Here is a 15,712-nt window from a genome sequence, read left to right on the forward strand (position 1 = left end):
ATCGGACGAAGATATATATGGGAGCTATATCTAAATTTTGACCGATTATCTCCAATTTCAATAGGGTTCGTCCTTGGGCCAAACAAATGATCTGTTGAAAATTTCATCTGGATCAGACAATAAATGCGACCTGTACTTTGTTTACAAAAATACATGGACAGACGGACGGACAGATGGACGGACGGACAGACGGACATGCATAAATCGACTCAGAATGTGATTCTATGCAGATCATCAAAAGGAACTATGGGTCTATCTCGTTTCCTTTTGCCTGTTACAAACAAATGCGCAAAGACATAATACCCTGACCACCTTGTGATGTAGGGTATAAAAATATTATTACCCGAAGCCATCAGTCCGTCTCTCCATGTAGTTTTGTGAACAAAATGCATGTCGTATTTATTATCCGATTGAGATGAAATTTGTCAAACAATATTTATTTGTCCTAAGGACGAACCCTGTTGAATTGGTGAGAATCAGTTCAAATATAGGGTAAGATTAAAAAACTGCAACCAATTTCAGACTGCTGTCATTTCTAAGCCACTCGTCCGACAGCTTTACAGGCGTACAAAAGCATTTTTTTGATAATTTTCCAGAAAAAAACTATTCGCGATGGAATTCAAGCGTGATAGTGTGATTTCTTTATATTTGGCTGGAAAACCACAAGTGGCTATCGTTAGAATACTCCAGCATTTAAATGTGAATAAATCTTTTGTGTCTCGTACCATCGCTCATTACAGTGATACTGGTAGCGTAGCCCGACGTCAAGGAAGTGGGCGGAAGAAAACAGCAACATTAGGAGAAATGGTTCGAAATGTAAAGAACCGACTTGATCGAAACCCACGTCGCAGTGGCCGAAAAATGGCTCTTGAGCTGAACATATCGCAATATTCCATTCGGAAAATATTGAAAAAATGAGCTTGGGGTAAAGCCATTGAAATTCCGAAAAGTGCACGAACTTACTTTCAGAAAGAAAATAGATTCAAAAGAGCTAAAGAGTTGCTTTGCTTGGCCGAAAGTGGTGAACTGCCGAATTTAGTTTTCTGCGATGAGAAAACATTTGTTGTGCTGTAGTTTGTAAACAAACAAAACGATCCGCTCGTGTTTACTTGCCAAAGAGGTCAGAGGCCAAAAATGTGCACCTTCGGTTGGCCACCAGAACTCAAGCGCCAGTCATGGTGATGGTCTGGGCCGCCACAACAGCCGATGTTCGCTCGAATTATTCGACAGTGACATCAGAATAAATGCCGAATATTATCGCGAAAATATTCTGAAGGGTGTATTAAAGCCTTGGGCACGCAAACATATTGGCCGCAGACCTTTGACATTCCAACAGGACTCAGCCCCATCGCAATTAGCACGCGCCACGCATGAATAATTACAAAATGAGGTTCCTCGCTTCATTTCCAGCGCACAATGGCCACCAAAATCTGCGAATACCAATTTGTTGGACTTTTTTGTCTGGAATATTTTGGAAAGCAAGGTTGGCACTAAAAAATACCAAAGTGTCGATCACCTCAAGCAAGCGCTTCGCCGGGAATGGGACAAAATACCGCAGAGCACGGTTACGGTTTCATTAGCCGTTTGAAGGCCATAATTCGTGCCAAAGATGACCAATTCGAACAAATCTAAACTTATTCCAAAATTTGATGCTATTTCCGAAATTTTTTGCTTTCCTTATTTGGTTAATTGCTTGGCTTAAGGTCATTAAAAAAAAGCTATGTTTTTATTTTTGAATTTTTCCTTTTTTATTCATCCAATATTTCGATTTCCTCCGGAAATCATCTTCAGGGATCTGTTTTATAAAAAACACAAATTACAAACTGATTTTAACAATATATAACACAATAAATAACATACATTTTTAAAGTAAAAAGCTCGTCTATTGAGTTTAAATGTCACTATCAAACTAAGTTTTCTTTCGTCGGTGTTTATGAACTAGGCTTCTGTAAATGTGAGCACAATGGTCTGTATCAGTTTTATAATTAATTCGTTTGTCATTTGGTAAACTTATAATATGTAACATTTCCAATGTAAATTGTCTTTTGTAATTATTTTCTTGTGCTAATATGTCGACGGTTTTAAGGTCGGGTTTATGTCCTGTCAATGTGCAATGGCAGCTAAAGCAGTCTTCTGTTCGAGAGGCTTGTCACTTTTTTGATCCGATTTATGTCCGGAAAGTCTAGTTTTTAATTTCGTCTTTGTCGTGCCGACATATGACTTTTGGCATACGTCAGCGTCGTCCCCATTACATTAAATAAAATTTAAATAAAATTTAAAAAAAAAAAGTAAAAAAAGCTGTAAGTTCGACCGGGCCGAACTTTGAATACCATTTGGGATGAATTTGACAATTCTCAAAAACAATAAAATCCGTTAAAACTTCTGTTAAAATCTTAAAAATACCGAATGTAGCTATTATATTAGGGTCTATACGACGACATGAACCTGCGTAGGTAACATTTGTCATAAGCCATTACAATATTCAAATGCGAAACTTAAAAAAAATCGGTTATAATGTCGATAAAATCAAAATACCGAGTATCGGGAGGTACTGTTATATGGGGGCTATACGAAGACGTGGACCTGCACAGACAATTTTCTGTCGTAGGCTATAGTATCCATTACGAACTTCAAATGTCATATTTGAAACAATTCTGGTGAAAAATGTCCCTAAAATCATTAAAATACCGAATATCGGGAGGTACCGTTATATGGGGGCTTTACGAAGAGGTGGACGGACCTGCACAGACAATTTTCTGTCTTAGGCTGTAGTATCCATTACGAACTTTAAATACCAAATTTGAAACAATTCCGGTGAATAAATTCGCTAAATCATCAAAATACCGAATATCAGAAGGTACCGTTATATGGGGGCTATACGAAGACGTGGACCTTTCAAAATCCTCTCCATAGAAGGTCAAGAGTTTGAATAATCATAACAAAAGTTTTTTTTTTTTAAATTATCAAACATTGGCTGATGGTACGCATCTGTCGGCACAACCGACCGATACTTTTTTATATGGAAAGAAACGGAAATAGTATTTCGACAACATAAATCGAAAACACCCAATAAAGGATCTTAATTTTGAAAATTGTCCCGATTAAACAAATTTTGTAGAATAAATTTTTTCCAACACTTTGTCTAGATTAACTATGAGGTATATAAGTCCACTCCTTCTAGAACCTCCCCCGCTATAATGTATCGGTCCAATCCCCGAGAAGAGAAATTTTATAAACGAAATGGCCTTGTAGGAGCAATGGTCGAAATAATTATCGTTAGCCAGATAATTTCCCGAATGAGTAAATTCTACGTCATCGGGCAATATTTTAAGACTTTTTTATTGCCGCAATGAACAGTACTCCCAATAAGCTTCCCCATGGTACCCATTGTCTTTGTAGGAGCAGTGGTCAGAATAATTATCACTATCTCAAGATAATTTCTAAAATTAGTGAATTCGGTGGCATTGGGCAATATTCTTGAAATATTTTTGTGGCTATGGAGAGTACTCTCAGTAAGCTGTGTAATGGTACCATGTTGTCACGGTAGAATTGTCCTTGTAGGAGGAACAAACTCATACATATAGCTTGACAAAAATAATGCAACTGGCTGTAAAAAGATATCCAAAGGGTGGACGTATTTGGCAAAAATTTTAACAAATATAGTGAACGTTTGTATTTTATATTTAAAAATAATATTTTTGTTTAAAGTATAGTTTATTGTAAAAAAACAAAAAAAGAACTAGTAATGAAAGCCTTAAAGTCGGGCGGTGCCGACTTTATGATACCCTACACCATTTTGCCTACACAGTAGAGCTACACATAACAATTAAAAGTTTTTATGGGAGAATTCAATCATACACGTTATGATTATAATTATAATTTAAAGTTCAAAGGACTAAATATGCCGAAGCATTTGTATCTTTTAAATTCGGAATTGTATTGCCCATTTGGTGCACAATTAATTTGAAATCGGATAAAGATATATATGGGAGCTTTATACAAATCTGAACCGATCTCGATAAAATTTGGCAAAGATATTTCTGAGCTGTATTTGATATATTTCCCTGAATATCGTTGTTACGGAGTGCATATTACGGTTGTGGGTAACAAATATAACAAATCGGATGAAAAATATATATGAAAGCTATAGCCATATCTGAACCGATCTTCACCAAATTTGGTAAATATTAGACGTTTGGTGCACAATAAATGGCAAAATCGGACGAAGCTATATATGGGAGCTATATCCAAATCTGAACCGATCTCGATAAAATTTAGCAAAGGTATTTCTGAGCTGCATTTGATATATTTCCCCAAATATTGTTGTTACAGAGTGCATATTACGGCTGCGGAGGACTAAAATAACAAATCGGATGAACAATATATATGGGAACTATAGCTATATCTGAACCGATTTCGATTTCAAATTTGGCATACATATTTTCAGGCCTAATTTGGGTGTATATGCAAAATTCCATACAATTCGGGCTGATATTACACGTTTGGTGCACAATAAAAGGCAAATCGGACGAAGATATATATGGGAGCTATATCTAAATTTTTACCGATTATCTCCAATTTCAATAGGGTCCCTCCTTGGGCCAAACAAAAGATCTTTGCAAAATTTTATCTGGATCGGGCAATAAATGCGACCTGTACTTTGTTTACAAAAATACATGGACAGACGGACGGACGGACATGCATAAATCGACTCAGCATGTGATTCTATGCAGATCATCAAAAAGAACTATGGGTCTATCTCGTTTCCTTCTGCCTGTTACAAACAAATGCACAAAGACATAATACCCTGACCACCTTGTGGTGTAGGGTATAAATATGGTTCTGTTAACTTTAACAGAGCTCGGATAATAGAGTTGGTCATGATTGGCGTCTAGAGTCATAATAATCGAGTGTACCATCTTAGATGTCTTAATATTCGTGAAATATTTTTCTGTGTAAAGAGACGGGATCTTAAAACTTAGTACCTTTCAGCGGTCTTCAATGTTTTCTTTTTAGCAGATCACATTCCATTTAATACAGGGACGATATGTCCTTTTGTTTTTTCTTCAAGACTATTTACATCGAAATTATAACCCAACTCAACGATTTTAACTTCAATATGCCTCCAAGAGTATGGCAAAAAATTACTTACAAAATATAACGAAGGAATACTTAAAAAATAAATAAATTCTCTTTACAGGACATCGTTGCTCTGTTGTTGTTGCTGTTATTATTGTATATTGTAGGTAGTCGTGGTTATATCTGCTGCTGTTGTTTTGGCCCGTTCACTTTTGTTTTAACCACGACAATGATGGATTTTCAATTATCGTCAGCTGTGTACGACAAAAGTTTTCTACCGAAATGATGCTGGAACTGAACTGAACTGGCGATGGCAATGTGTGTGTGTTGTGTACATATGTATGTGTGTGTGTCTGTTTGTATTTTTTTCACATCAGCAAAACCCACATCGCATCAACATCATCATCAGCAGCAGCAGCATTATTGTCGTAGCCGTAGTCATCATCAGGAACATTCTCATAGCCGTCGTCATGAGCAGACATACACACACTCACACACAAAAGGAGCATTCACAGCCACTCTCTTTTCTAGTGATATCCATCCGACACACACACTCTCTCTCTCACACACATCTTCCTAGCCATTTTAAGGATTTCATATACCAATCTACACCTTAACATGTGTTATTTAAACAAGCAATTGCCATGCAAGCGTCAACGGTTGAAAGGCATTCCTGGGCGCTTTCCCCCCTCTCTCTCCCTTTTGCTGACAAAACAGCAGTTATCATTCTCATCCTTAGACCACAATGCAAAATAAAAAAGAAGGGCAAATTAACATAGAGGTAGACAGAGTAAGCAACAGGATCCATGAAAGAAAATATGATGGATGTAACACCGTTCGTTCTTATCACCAATGAGGAGTGAGTGGGTGGTTAGGTCTGTGTGGGAGAGAAATTAAAGCCAAAGATTTCTGGAATTGGTAAATTGAAATTTTCGAAAAAGAAACGAAAGATATATGTGACATCCGTCGATAAATAATGCAGCTGAGATGGAACAAAAGACCTCTCCAATATAAAATGCCATTACATAAGGAAACTACAAAGGTTGACCTCTATTGGTGTACCTCTAGAAATATTTTACTTTTAGCGCTGAATTCCATACTTTTAGATTTAGAATCTCGGAATGTCGTATGTACCAGGTTAGATAAAAAAAAAACAAACTCAAACGCCATAATTTTTACATTTTTTTTTAAATTTTCTTGAATGAAAGCAAAAAATATCAGAAGCATCAAATTTTAAAATAAGGTTAGATTTGTTCAAATTGGTAACCTTTGGCACGAATTATGGCCTTCGAACAGCCAATGAAAACGTCACACGCTGCCCGAATGTTGCTCTGCGGTATTTTGTCCCATTCCCGACGAAGCGCTTGCTTGAAGTGATCGACACTTAGTATTTTTTAGTGCTAACTTTGTTTTCCAAAATACTCCAGACACAATAGTCCAACGGATTTGTATTCGAAGATTTTGGTGGCCATTGTGCTCTGGAAATAAAGCGAGGAACCTCATTTTGTAACCATTGGTGGCGCCTGTTGAGATGTCCAAGGTCTGCGGTCAAAATGTCTATGGTCTGCGGTTTTAATAAACCCTACAGAATATTTTCGCCATAATATTCGGCATTTATTCTGATGCCACGGTCGATTAATACGAGCGGAGAGCGACCATCGACTGTTATGGCGGCCCACACCATCACCATGGCCGGCGCTTGAGTTCTGGTGGCAAACCGAAGGTGTAAATTTTCAGTTGACCTCTTTGGCAGGTAAACACGATCATTTTGTTTGATTACAAACTGCTAGACAAAGAATGTTTTTTCATCAAAGAAACCCAAATTCGACAGTTCACCACTTTCGGCCAATCGAAGCAACTCTTTAGCACTTTTGAGTTTATTTTCTTTCAGTTGCGGTGTAAGTTTTTGCACTTTTTGGAATTCCAATGGCTTTACCCCGAACTCATTTTTAAATAATTGCCTAATGGAATATTGCGATATGAGCCATTTTTCGGCCATTGCGACGCGGGTTTCCATCAAGACGCTTCTTTACTTTTTGAACCAATTCGGCTGATGTTGCTGTTTTCTTTCGTCCACTTCCTGTTTTGGTGTGACTGTTTTCTTCCGTCGGGATGGTACAAGACACAAAAGATTTATTCACATTTAAATGCTGGAGTGCTCTAACGATGGCCGCTTGAGGTTTTCCAGCCGAATATAAAGAAATCACACTATCACGCTTGAATTCCATCACGAATAACTTTTTTTCTGGAAAATTCTCACCAAAATGCTTTTGTACGCTTGTAAACCATATAATGAGGTGTCACTGGAATAATTTTAACAGCTGTCGGACGAGTGGCTTAGAAATGACAGCAGTCTGAAGTTGGTTGCAGTTTTTTCGTTTCACCCTGTACATTATTTGATAGGGCCAAAACGTGCCTCATCAAAAAAAAAAAAAAAAAACAGAAAAAAGGTTTTAGATTACGTTCTAAGTGTGCATGGTGTACTAAATGGTACTAAATTTGGAACAGTTTGTTATAACACTATAAGTACAAGAAAAGTACTATTTAGTACTACATTTGGGTGAACGGATAGTGCTTGAAATTTGGTGTTAGGGTCGCTGCTTATGTGCAGCCTAGACATATTGGAGTGGTTTTGGAAATATGAGTTATAATTGTATGAAAAATGCTAAATGATACTATCTTTGGTATTGGAGGAAGGGATAGGACAAAATTCTGACATTTGATATATAGATTACTGATGGTATCTAGAATTGAGATTAGGCAATGATTTGGAACTGTGTGCTATAATTGTAAGAAAAGTACAATTATTACCATTAAGTACTAAATTTGGTCTCTGTTGGTATCAAAAATTGAGATATGGAGGGGGTTTCAGAAATATATACTAAAATTGTACGAAATGTATACTGTTTAGCACTTTGGGTATTAGGTGAAGGAAAATAGCTGAAACTTAGAAATTTGGTATTGGGGTCAATGATGGTTTCTAGGGTGTACATATGGAGACGTTGAAGTAGTTCAGGAAAGAAAAATTGGATGTGGCTAATATCGATGAAAGACTTTGGAGACTTAATAATAATAATAATAATATAATAATAATAATAATAATAGTAATAATAGTAATAATAATAATAATAATAATAATAATAATAATAATAATAATAATAATAATAATAATAATAATAATAATAATAATAATAATAATAATAATAATAATAATAATAATAATAATAATAATAATAATAATAATAATAATAATAATAATAATAATAATAATAATAATAATAATAATAATAATAATAATAATAATAATAATAATAATAATAATAATAATAATAATAATAATAATAATAATAATAATAATAATAATAATAATAATAATAATAATAATAATAATAATAATAATAATAATAATAATAATAATAATAATAATAATAATAATAATAATAATAATAATAATAATAATAATAATAATAATAATAATAATAATAATAATAATAATAATAATAATAATAATAATAATAATAATAATAATAATAATAATAATAATAATAATAATAATAATAATAATAATAATAATAATAATAATAATAATAATAATAATAATAATAATAATAATAATAATAATAATAATAATAATAATAATATAATAATAATAATAATAATAATAATAATAATAATAATAATAATAATAATAATAATAATAATAATAATAATAATAATAATAATAATAATAATAATAATAATAATAATAATAATAATAATAATAATAATAATAATAATAATAATAATAAAATAATAATAATAATAATAATAATAATAATAATAATAATAATAATAATAATAATAATAATAATAATAATAATAATAATAATAATAATAATAATAATAATAATAATAATAATAATAATAATAATAATAATAATAATAATAATAATAATAATAATAATAATAATAATAATAATAATAATAATAATAATAATAATAATAATAATAATAATAATAATAATAATATTAACAATAATAATAATAACAATAACAATAATAATAATAACAATAACATTAAAAACAAGTAAAAAAGCAAGTTTTGGTACCTCCAGATATTCGGTATTTTTGGAATTTTTGAACAGAATTACTTCAAACTTAGTATTTTGAGTTCGTAATAGGCATCGCATACTCTTTCAGTAAATTGCCTTTAGGGGTCCATTTTTTCGTATAGCTCCCATAAAACTGTACCTTCAAGTATTCGGTATTTTGATAATTTTTGCCCACGTTTTTCCACAGAATTATCTTAAACTTGGTATTTGCAGTTCCTAGCAAACACCATCTTTTCAGGCAAATAATTGGCTTTAAAGGTCCACGTTTTTGTATAGCTTCATAACGTAACACCTGATTTCCTGATTGGTTTCATTTTATTTAAAGGATTTATTTTACATTGTGCAAGTTCCTTACAAATTGTGGAGGGTATTAAAAGTTGGGCCCGGCCGAACTTTGTTTTTTTATAGTTGTTTCTATTTGTATGCCCAAAATTTTCTTTATTTTACAGTCCTCTACAAGCCACAATTGTAGACCAATCGGCGTTTTGCATGCAGTTAGGATTTAGAAATGTTTTGTGTGAAAAATACCAAAATTTCCGTTTAACGGCCAATGTTTTTGACGATAAAAGTCACTTGCCTTCATAATCAAAAACACTTGAAAAGGGCACTTCTAACCTTTACCAATATGCTTTACCTTTACCGTGGATGACTCCCTACCAACAAAGATCTTATAGATCTTTTCGGGGGCACTTTCAAATGAAATATGTTGCCGCTTGCCAGTGTCAGAGCGAAAGAAATGAATAGGGCTAGCTCCCCGCAATGAAAAAGCTATGCCTGTGTAAACGTAGTGATTAGACTATTCCAACAATTGGTATTAGTTTCGAATGCCAAGTCTGGCCGAAAACTATTCTGATACCGCGGTTGTCAGGCCTCTGTTGATCTAGTCAGACTATCGAGAGGCTTCTCTTGTCGGGCCATATCGCGGGTAGAGCTTCGGCTCAATGTGATGTTGCATTCTCCACCGGGTGCTGTGATAGAGTAGCAGAGGTGTAAGATACTCCTAAACCCCATACACAACAAAGTGAAACCCCATACAAAGAGGGAAGTGAAGCTCATATAGCTGATAGCCGTGCTAAGGTCTGCCTGTATGGTCGGTGCGCACGAAAAGTATCGAAGGGAGTATTCGATTTGCTTCAAACTCGGTACATCCTAATATTATTGTCAATCTCATATATATATAGGGTTTGGAGATGGACAGTTTCGGTCCACTCTTTATTGTACCTCCCACACAAAAGGTATCATTTTTTAAAGAAAATAGTTTAGAAAGAGAAAGAATCATTCGTTTTTTCTCAAACATTGCAAATCCCCATATTTTTTCAATGCTAGGTTAGGTGCTAAAATGAACAATACCGGACCACTCCCATAAGAACCTTCCTCACAAAGGGTCAAAATTTCGAATAATTAGAAGTCTAATAAATGTGAAATAAGAGTCCTTTTGGTACCTCCCCCACAACGGGTCAAAATGTTAGTATCTGAATGAATATCCGAAATTTTTCGAATTTCACAGATTCCAACATTTAAATGGTATATATCGGTTCACTTCTTCCAATACCTCGGCCACAACGGGTCAACGTTTTGAATAATTATGACTCTCATAAAATGGTGTGAAGATGAAATATATCGATCCACTCTTTCTGGTACCACCCCGGGGATGAGTTTAACATTTTAAGTACTTATATCCTGCGAAACGAGTTAGCGATACTATTCAAATTTGCATACCAAATATTTCTTTCAACCAGGGACCTGATGTACCTTCTGGTACATTCTACACAAAAGCTTAAAATTCTGCTTAACAATTATTCGCATAAAGTAGTAAATAAATATTTCAATTTCATTAAATTTGGCACATCCCAAAATTTTTATCAGTATTAGATGAAGTGGAGTACTTCGATCCACTTTATCTGGTACCTCACGCACATGTTGGAGGTAGTATGGTAGTTGAGTATGGTGGAGGGTATAATAAGCACTCGCATTGTCTCGTCTCATTTCTATTGTTAAACCTCCATCCATTATACTGTGATATCTCCAGACGATATAGCGACACCAAATATTTACCCAATTTCCATTTGAAGGAAAAATGCATATAAGCATATGGGCGATGAGAAAGCCAAACAAAGCTTCAGGTCTAAGTAAATTTGCAATTAATGGGTGGATGATGTATTGGACATGTCTAGCTATTTCTGGTGTGATATCCATCCTTCCACCTCATTACCGGCTGGCTATTTCCATCTATTGAATTCTTATCCCCACAACATTAGAATGGCCTTCCCATTGGAGAAATACGAATCACCTGTAAAGATTGGGTGAAATAAAATATGTGGGAAGCTAAAAATATTCCAATAGTTGCTACTTTGGCACATGGAAGGATGCTGGAAGTACATTTTCAAATACTAGTACACTGTGTGTCTGTTTGTATGTATGTTATAGAGAAGTTGATTGTCTGGTATGATACAACAATGATGGCCTGCTGATGACGATGCTGATGGTTGCTGCTAGCCGTCCAGCCATATGGACACAGTTCTCACAGGATGTCGTTTCGGACAAATGGATGTGGACAAAGGACATGATTTTGTTTGAGAAGGTAAGGTGGGTGGCAGTGGGTCCTCGAGCCTTTAGCTTTATATACATACAAACATATAACTATACATATACATGTATATGTATTTGTGTGTTGCGTGCGTTTGCGACTGGAAACTTCGTTAGTTTATATCTTTTGTGGTTTTGCGCCAGCAGCTGTGTCTCTTCCAAAAAAAATGTATATCTGTGTATGTGTTTATATCAGTGTACATGTGTCCTCACAGTTTTTGTCGTTCCTTTTTTTGTTGTGAAATATTCTTACCGTTTTTTGCAGCATCCTTTGAAAATAAGTTTCTGCTATTTTAAGGATGTTGTTGTTGTTGGTTCGTCATCAACATCATTCATGTCGTTGACACAATACTCTGTTATGTTATATTACCTGAGTAATTTTGTGCATGTTTGTTCATGTTTTTAACCCTTGAGTGAATATTCCGAAAGTTTCTTCATCACAACCAAGCCATGCAACGACATCATCTGCATCGGCAGCAACATCGGGGACCACAATGACATATCCAAGAAAAAAAAGACGTCATTGTTTTTATGTAATTCATGCAAGTAAAAGGGTTATAAAGAGACCATGCCATAACTTTTGGATTTCCAAGAATGCTGTAGTGCCTTGAAAACAAACAAAGCTTAATATGTGGTTCGGACTTCTCCAGAATTTTTATACATTCAAAAAAAATCTGTGGATTGCATCCAAAATCATTGGCACAGAAAATTTAAGGCCTTTTTATACTCTACACCACAAGGTGGTCAGGGTATTATGTCTTTGTGCATTTGTTTGTAACAGGCAAAAGGAAACGAGATAGACCCATAGTTCCTTTTGATGATCTGCATAGAATCACTTTCTGAGTTGATTTATGCATGTCAGTCCGTCTGTCCGTCCGTCTGTCCATGTATTCTTGTGAACAAAATGCAGGTCGCATTTATTATCCGAATGAGATAAAATTTTGCAAACAACATTTGTTTGGCCCAAGGACGAACCCTACTGAAATTGGAGATAATCGGTAAAAATTTAGATATAGCTCCCATATATATCTTCGTCCGATTTACCTTTTATTGTGCACCAAACGTGTAATATCAGCCCGAGTAGTATGGAATTTTGCACATACAACCAAATTAGTCCTGAAAATAAGTGTGCCAAATTTTATCGAAATCGGTTCAGATATAGCTATAGCTCCCATATATATTGTTCATCCGATTTGTCATATTTGTTACCCACAGCCCTAATATGCACTCCAACGAGTGCATATCCACGATATTCAGGGAAATATATCAAACACAGCTCAGAAATATCTTTGCCAAATTTTATCGAGATCGGTTCAGATTTGGATATAGTTCCCATATATATTTTTATCCGATTTCAAATTAATTTTGCACCAAATGGACAATACAAGTCCGAATTTAAAAGATACAAATGCTTCGGCATATTTAGTTCACTATATATTATATATTTAGTTCATATTATATTCTCCCATAAAAATTTTTAATTGTTATGCGGAGCTCTACTAAATTAGCAAAGTGGTGTAGGGTATCATAAAATCGGCCCCGCCCGACTTTAGGACTTTCTTTACTGGTTTTCCTATTAAATATGAATATACAGATTTCTTTTTTTCAGAGACCCACAATGAAATTTGATCTAAAATAATTCTTCCATTGAGACTTTATCCAAAAAATGAAGTATTAAAGGATATTTTGAATTGAATTGGAAACGTGTTAAATTGAGAGTGAAAACGCAACGACATAATTTTCACTTGTAGTACATGAATTTCGATTGTAATTTTCATAAAAACCATTGTACCTAGATCTATAGTTTATTCTGAGATTTATAGTGAAATTTAGTGTAGAATATTTCCTCTTTTGACTTCTTCAGTCTAAAACTTAATTTTATATAACTTCTAGGCATAAACTCAAACAAAGGTCGCAAAAAATGTATAAAAAAATTAAGAAATATTTTCGGTTTTTGCGAACATTAATGCCAATATTTTCTTAGTATATAATAAAAATATATATTTCTTTTCGTTGGTGGCTTATAGTGAAATTTGATGAAGAATATTTTTCTCTTTGACGTCATCCCTCAACAACGATAATTTGTTGGAGATTTTTGCAAAAACTCACATAAAGTACGGTTTTAGCCCTAAAATGTGTTGTTAATATTTTTGAATTCCTGTTGTTTAGCTAATATTTAGAATTTTGATGTCTTCTAGGACCTATAGTAGAATTTTATGACAAATCATTTTGTAAACATTTTGATTTTCTACGATCCCGTTTAAAGGGAGTTTTTAACCATTTTTTTGGAAAAAGGACCAAAAAGATTCGCTTGAGGGTTAAAATTTCTGAGCAAAATAATCCTTGTATTCCATGGAATCATAATTCGAAAATATCAACAATTGTGAAAGGGTGGGCGGGGACTTGCTCCCTCTATTCTGCATACTTTGGTTAAGTTACCTTTCAAAACACCCATACACATGTCATCTATTTTTTATATCCTCGACCTTGAAAAGGAGGGTAAATTAACTTTGTCATTCCGTTTGTAACATCTCTAAATATTCGCCGATGACCCCATAAAGTATATACAGGGTGAGATGAAAAAACTGCAACCAACTTCAGACTGCTGTCATTTCTAAGCCACTCGTCCGACAGCTGATAAAATTGTTCCAGTGACAGCTCATTATATTGCTTACAAGCGTACAAAAGCATTTTGGTGAGATTTTTCCAGAAATGAAGTTATTCGTGATATTTAAGTGTAATAGTGTGATTTCTTTATATTTGGCTCGAAAACCACAAGTGACTATTGTTAGAGCACTCCAGCATTTAAATGTGAATAAATCTTTTGTGTTTCGTACAATCGCTCGTTACCGAGATACTGATAGCGTAGCCCGACGTCAAGGAAGTGGACGGAAGAAAACAGCAACATCAGCAGAAATGGTTCGAAAAGTAAAGAAGCGACTTGATCGAAACCCACGTCGCAGTGCAATATTCAATTCGGCAAATATTGAAAAATGAGCTCGGGGTAAAGCCATTGAAATTCCAAAAAGTGCAACAACTCACACCGCAACAGAAAGAAAATAGACTCAAAAGAGCTAAAGAGTTGCTTCTCTTGGCCGAAAGTGGTGAACTGCCGAATCTGGGTTTCTCCGATGAGAAAACATTCGTTTTTCAGCAGTTTGTAAACAAACAAAATGATCGTGTTTACTTGCCAAAGAGGTTAGCTGAAAATGTGCAGTTTCAGTTGGCCACCAGAACTCAAGCGCTGGCCATGGCGATGGTGTGGGCCGCCATAACAGCCGATGGTCGCTCTCCGCTCGTATTAATCGACCGTGGCATCAGAATAAATGCCGAATATTATCGCGAAAATAATCCGAAGGGTGTATTAGAGCCTTGGACACGCAAACATTTTTGCTGCAGACCTTGGACATTCCAACATGACTCAGCCCCATTGCACTCAGCTCGCCCCGCCCAAGTATGGTTACAAAATGAGGTTCCCCGCTTCATTTCCAGAATCTCTGGATACCAATCCGCTGGACTAATGTGTCTGGAGTTTTTGGAAAGCAAGGTTGGCACTAAAAAATACCAAAGTGTCGATCCCTCAAGCAAGAAATGGGTCTAAATACCGCTGAGCATTATTCGGGCAGCATGTGACGGTTTCATTGGCTGTTTGAAGGCCATAATTCGTGCCAAAGGTGACCAATTCGAACAAATCTAAACTTATTATAAAATTTTGATGCTATTTCCGACATATTTTGCATTCATTCAATAAAATTCAAAACAAAAAATGTAAAAATTATGGCATTTGACTTTGTTGCAGTTTTTTTTATCTCACCCTGTATAGGTCCACATTTTGGTATAGCCCCCATATAACGGTACTTCGGGATATCCAGTATTTTGATGATTTCTACCACATTTTTTTACGAATTTGTCCACAAATATTTATTTGTAGATCGTAAGGTTCTAGCTCCTGTGGC

Source organism: Musca domestica, unplaced genomic scaffold (genome assembly GCF_030504385.1).
Source record: "Musca domestica strain aabys unplaced genomic scaffold, Musca_domestica.polishedcontigs.V.1.1 50, whole genome shotgun sequence".
NCBI lineage: Eukaryota > Metazoa > Arthropoda > Insecta > Diptera > Muscidae > Musca > Musca domestica.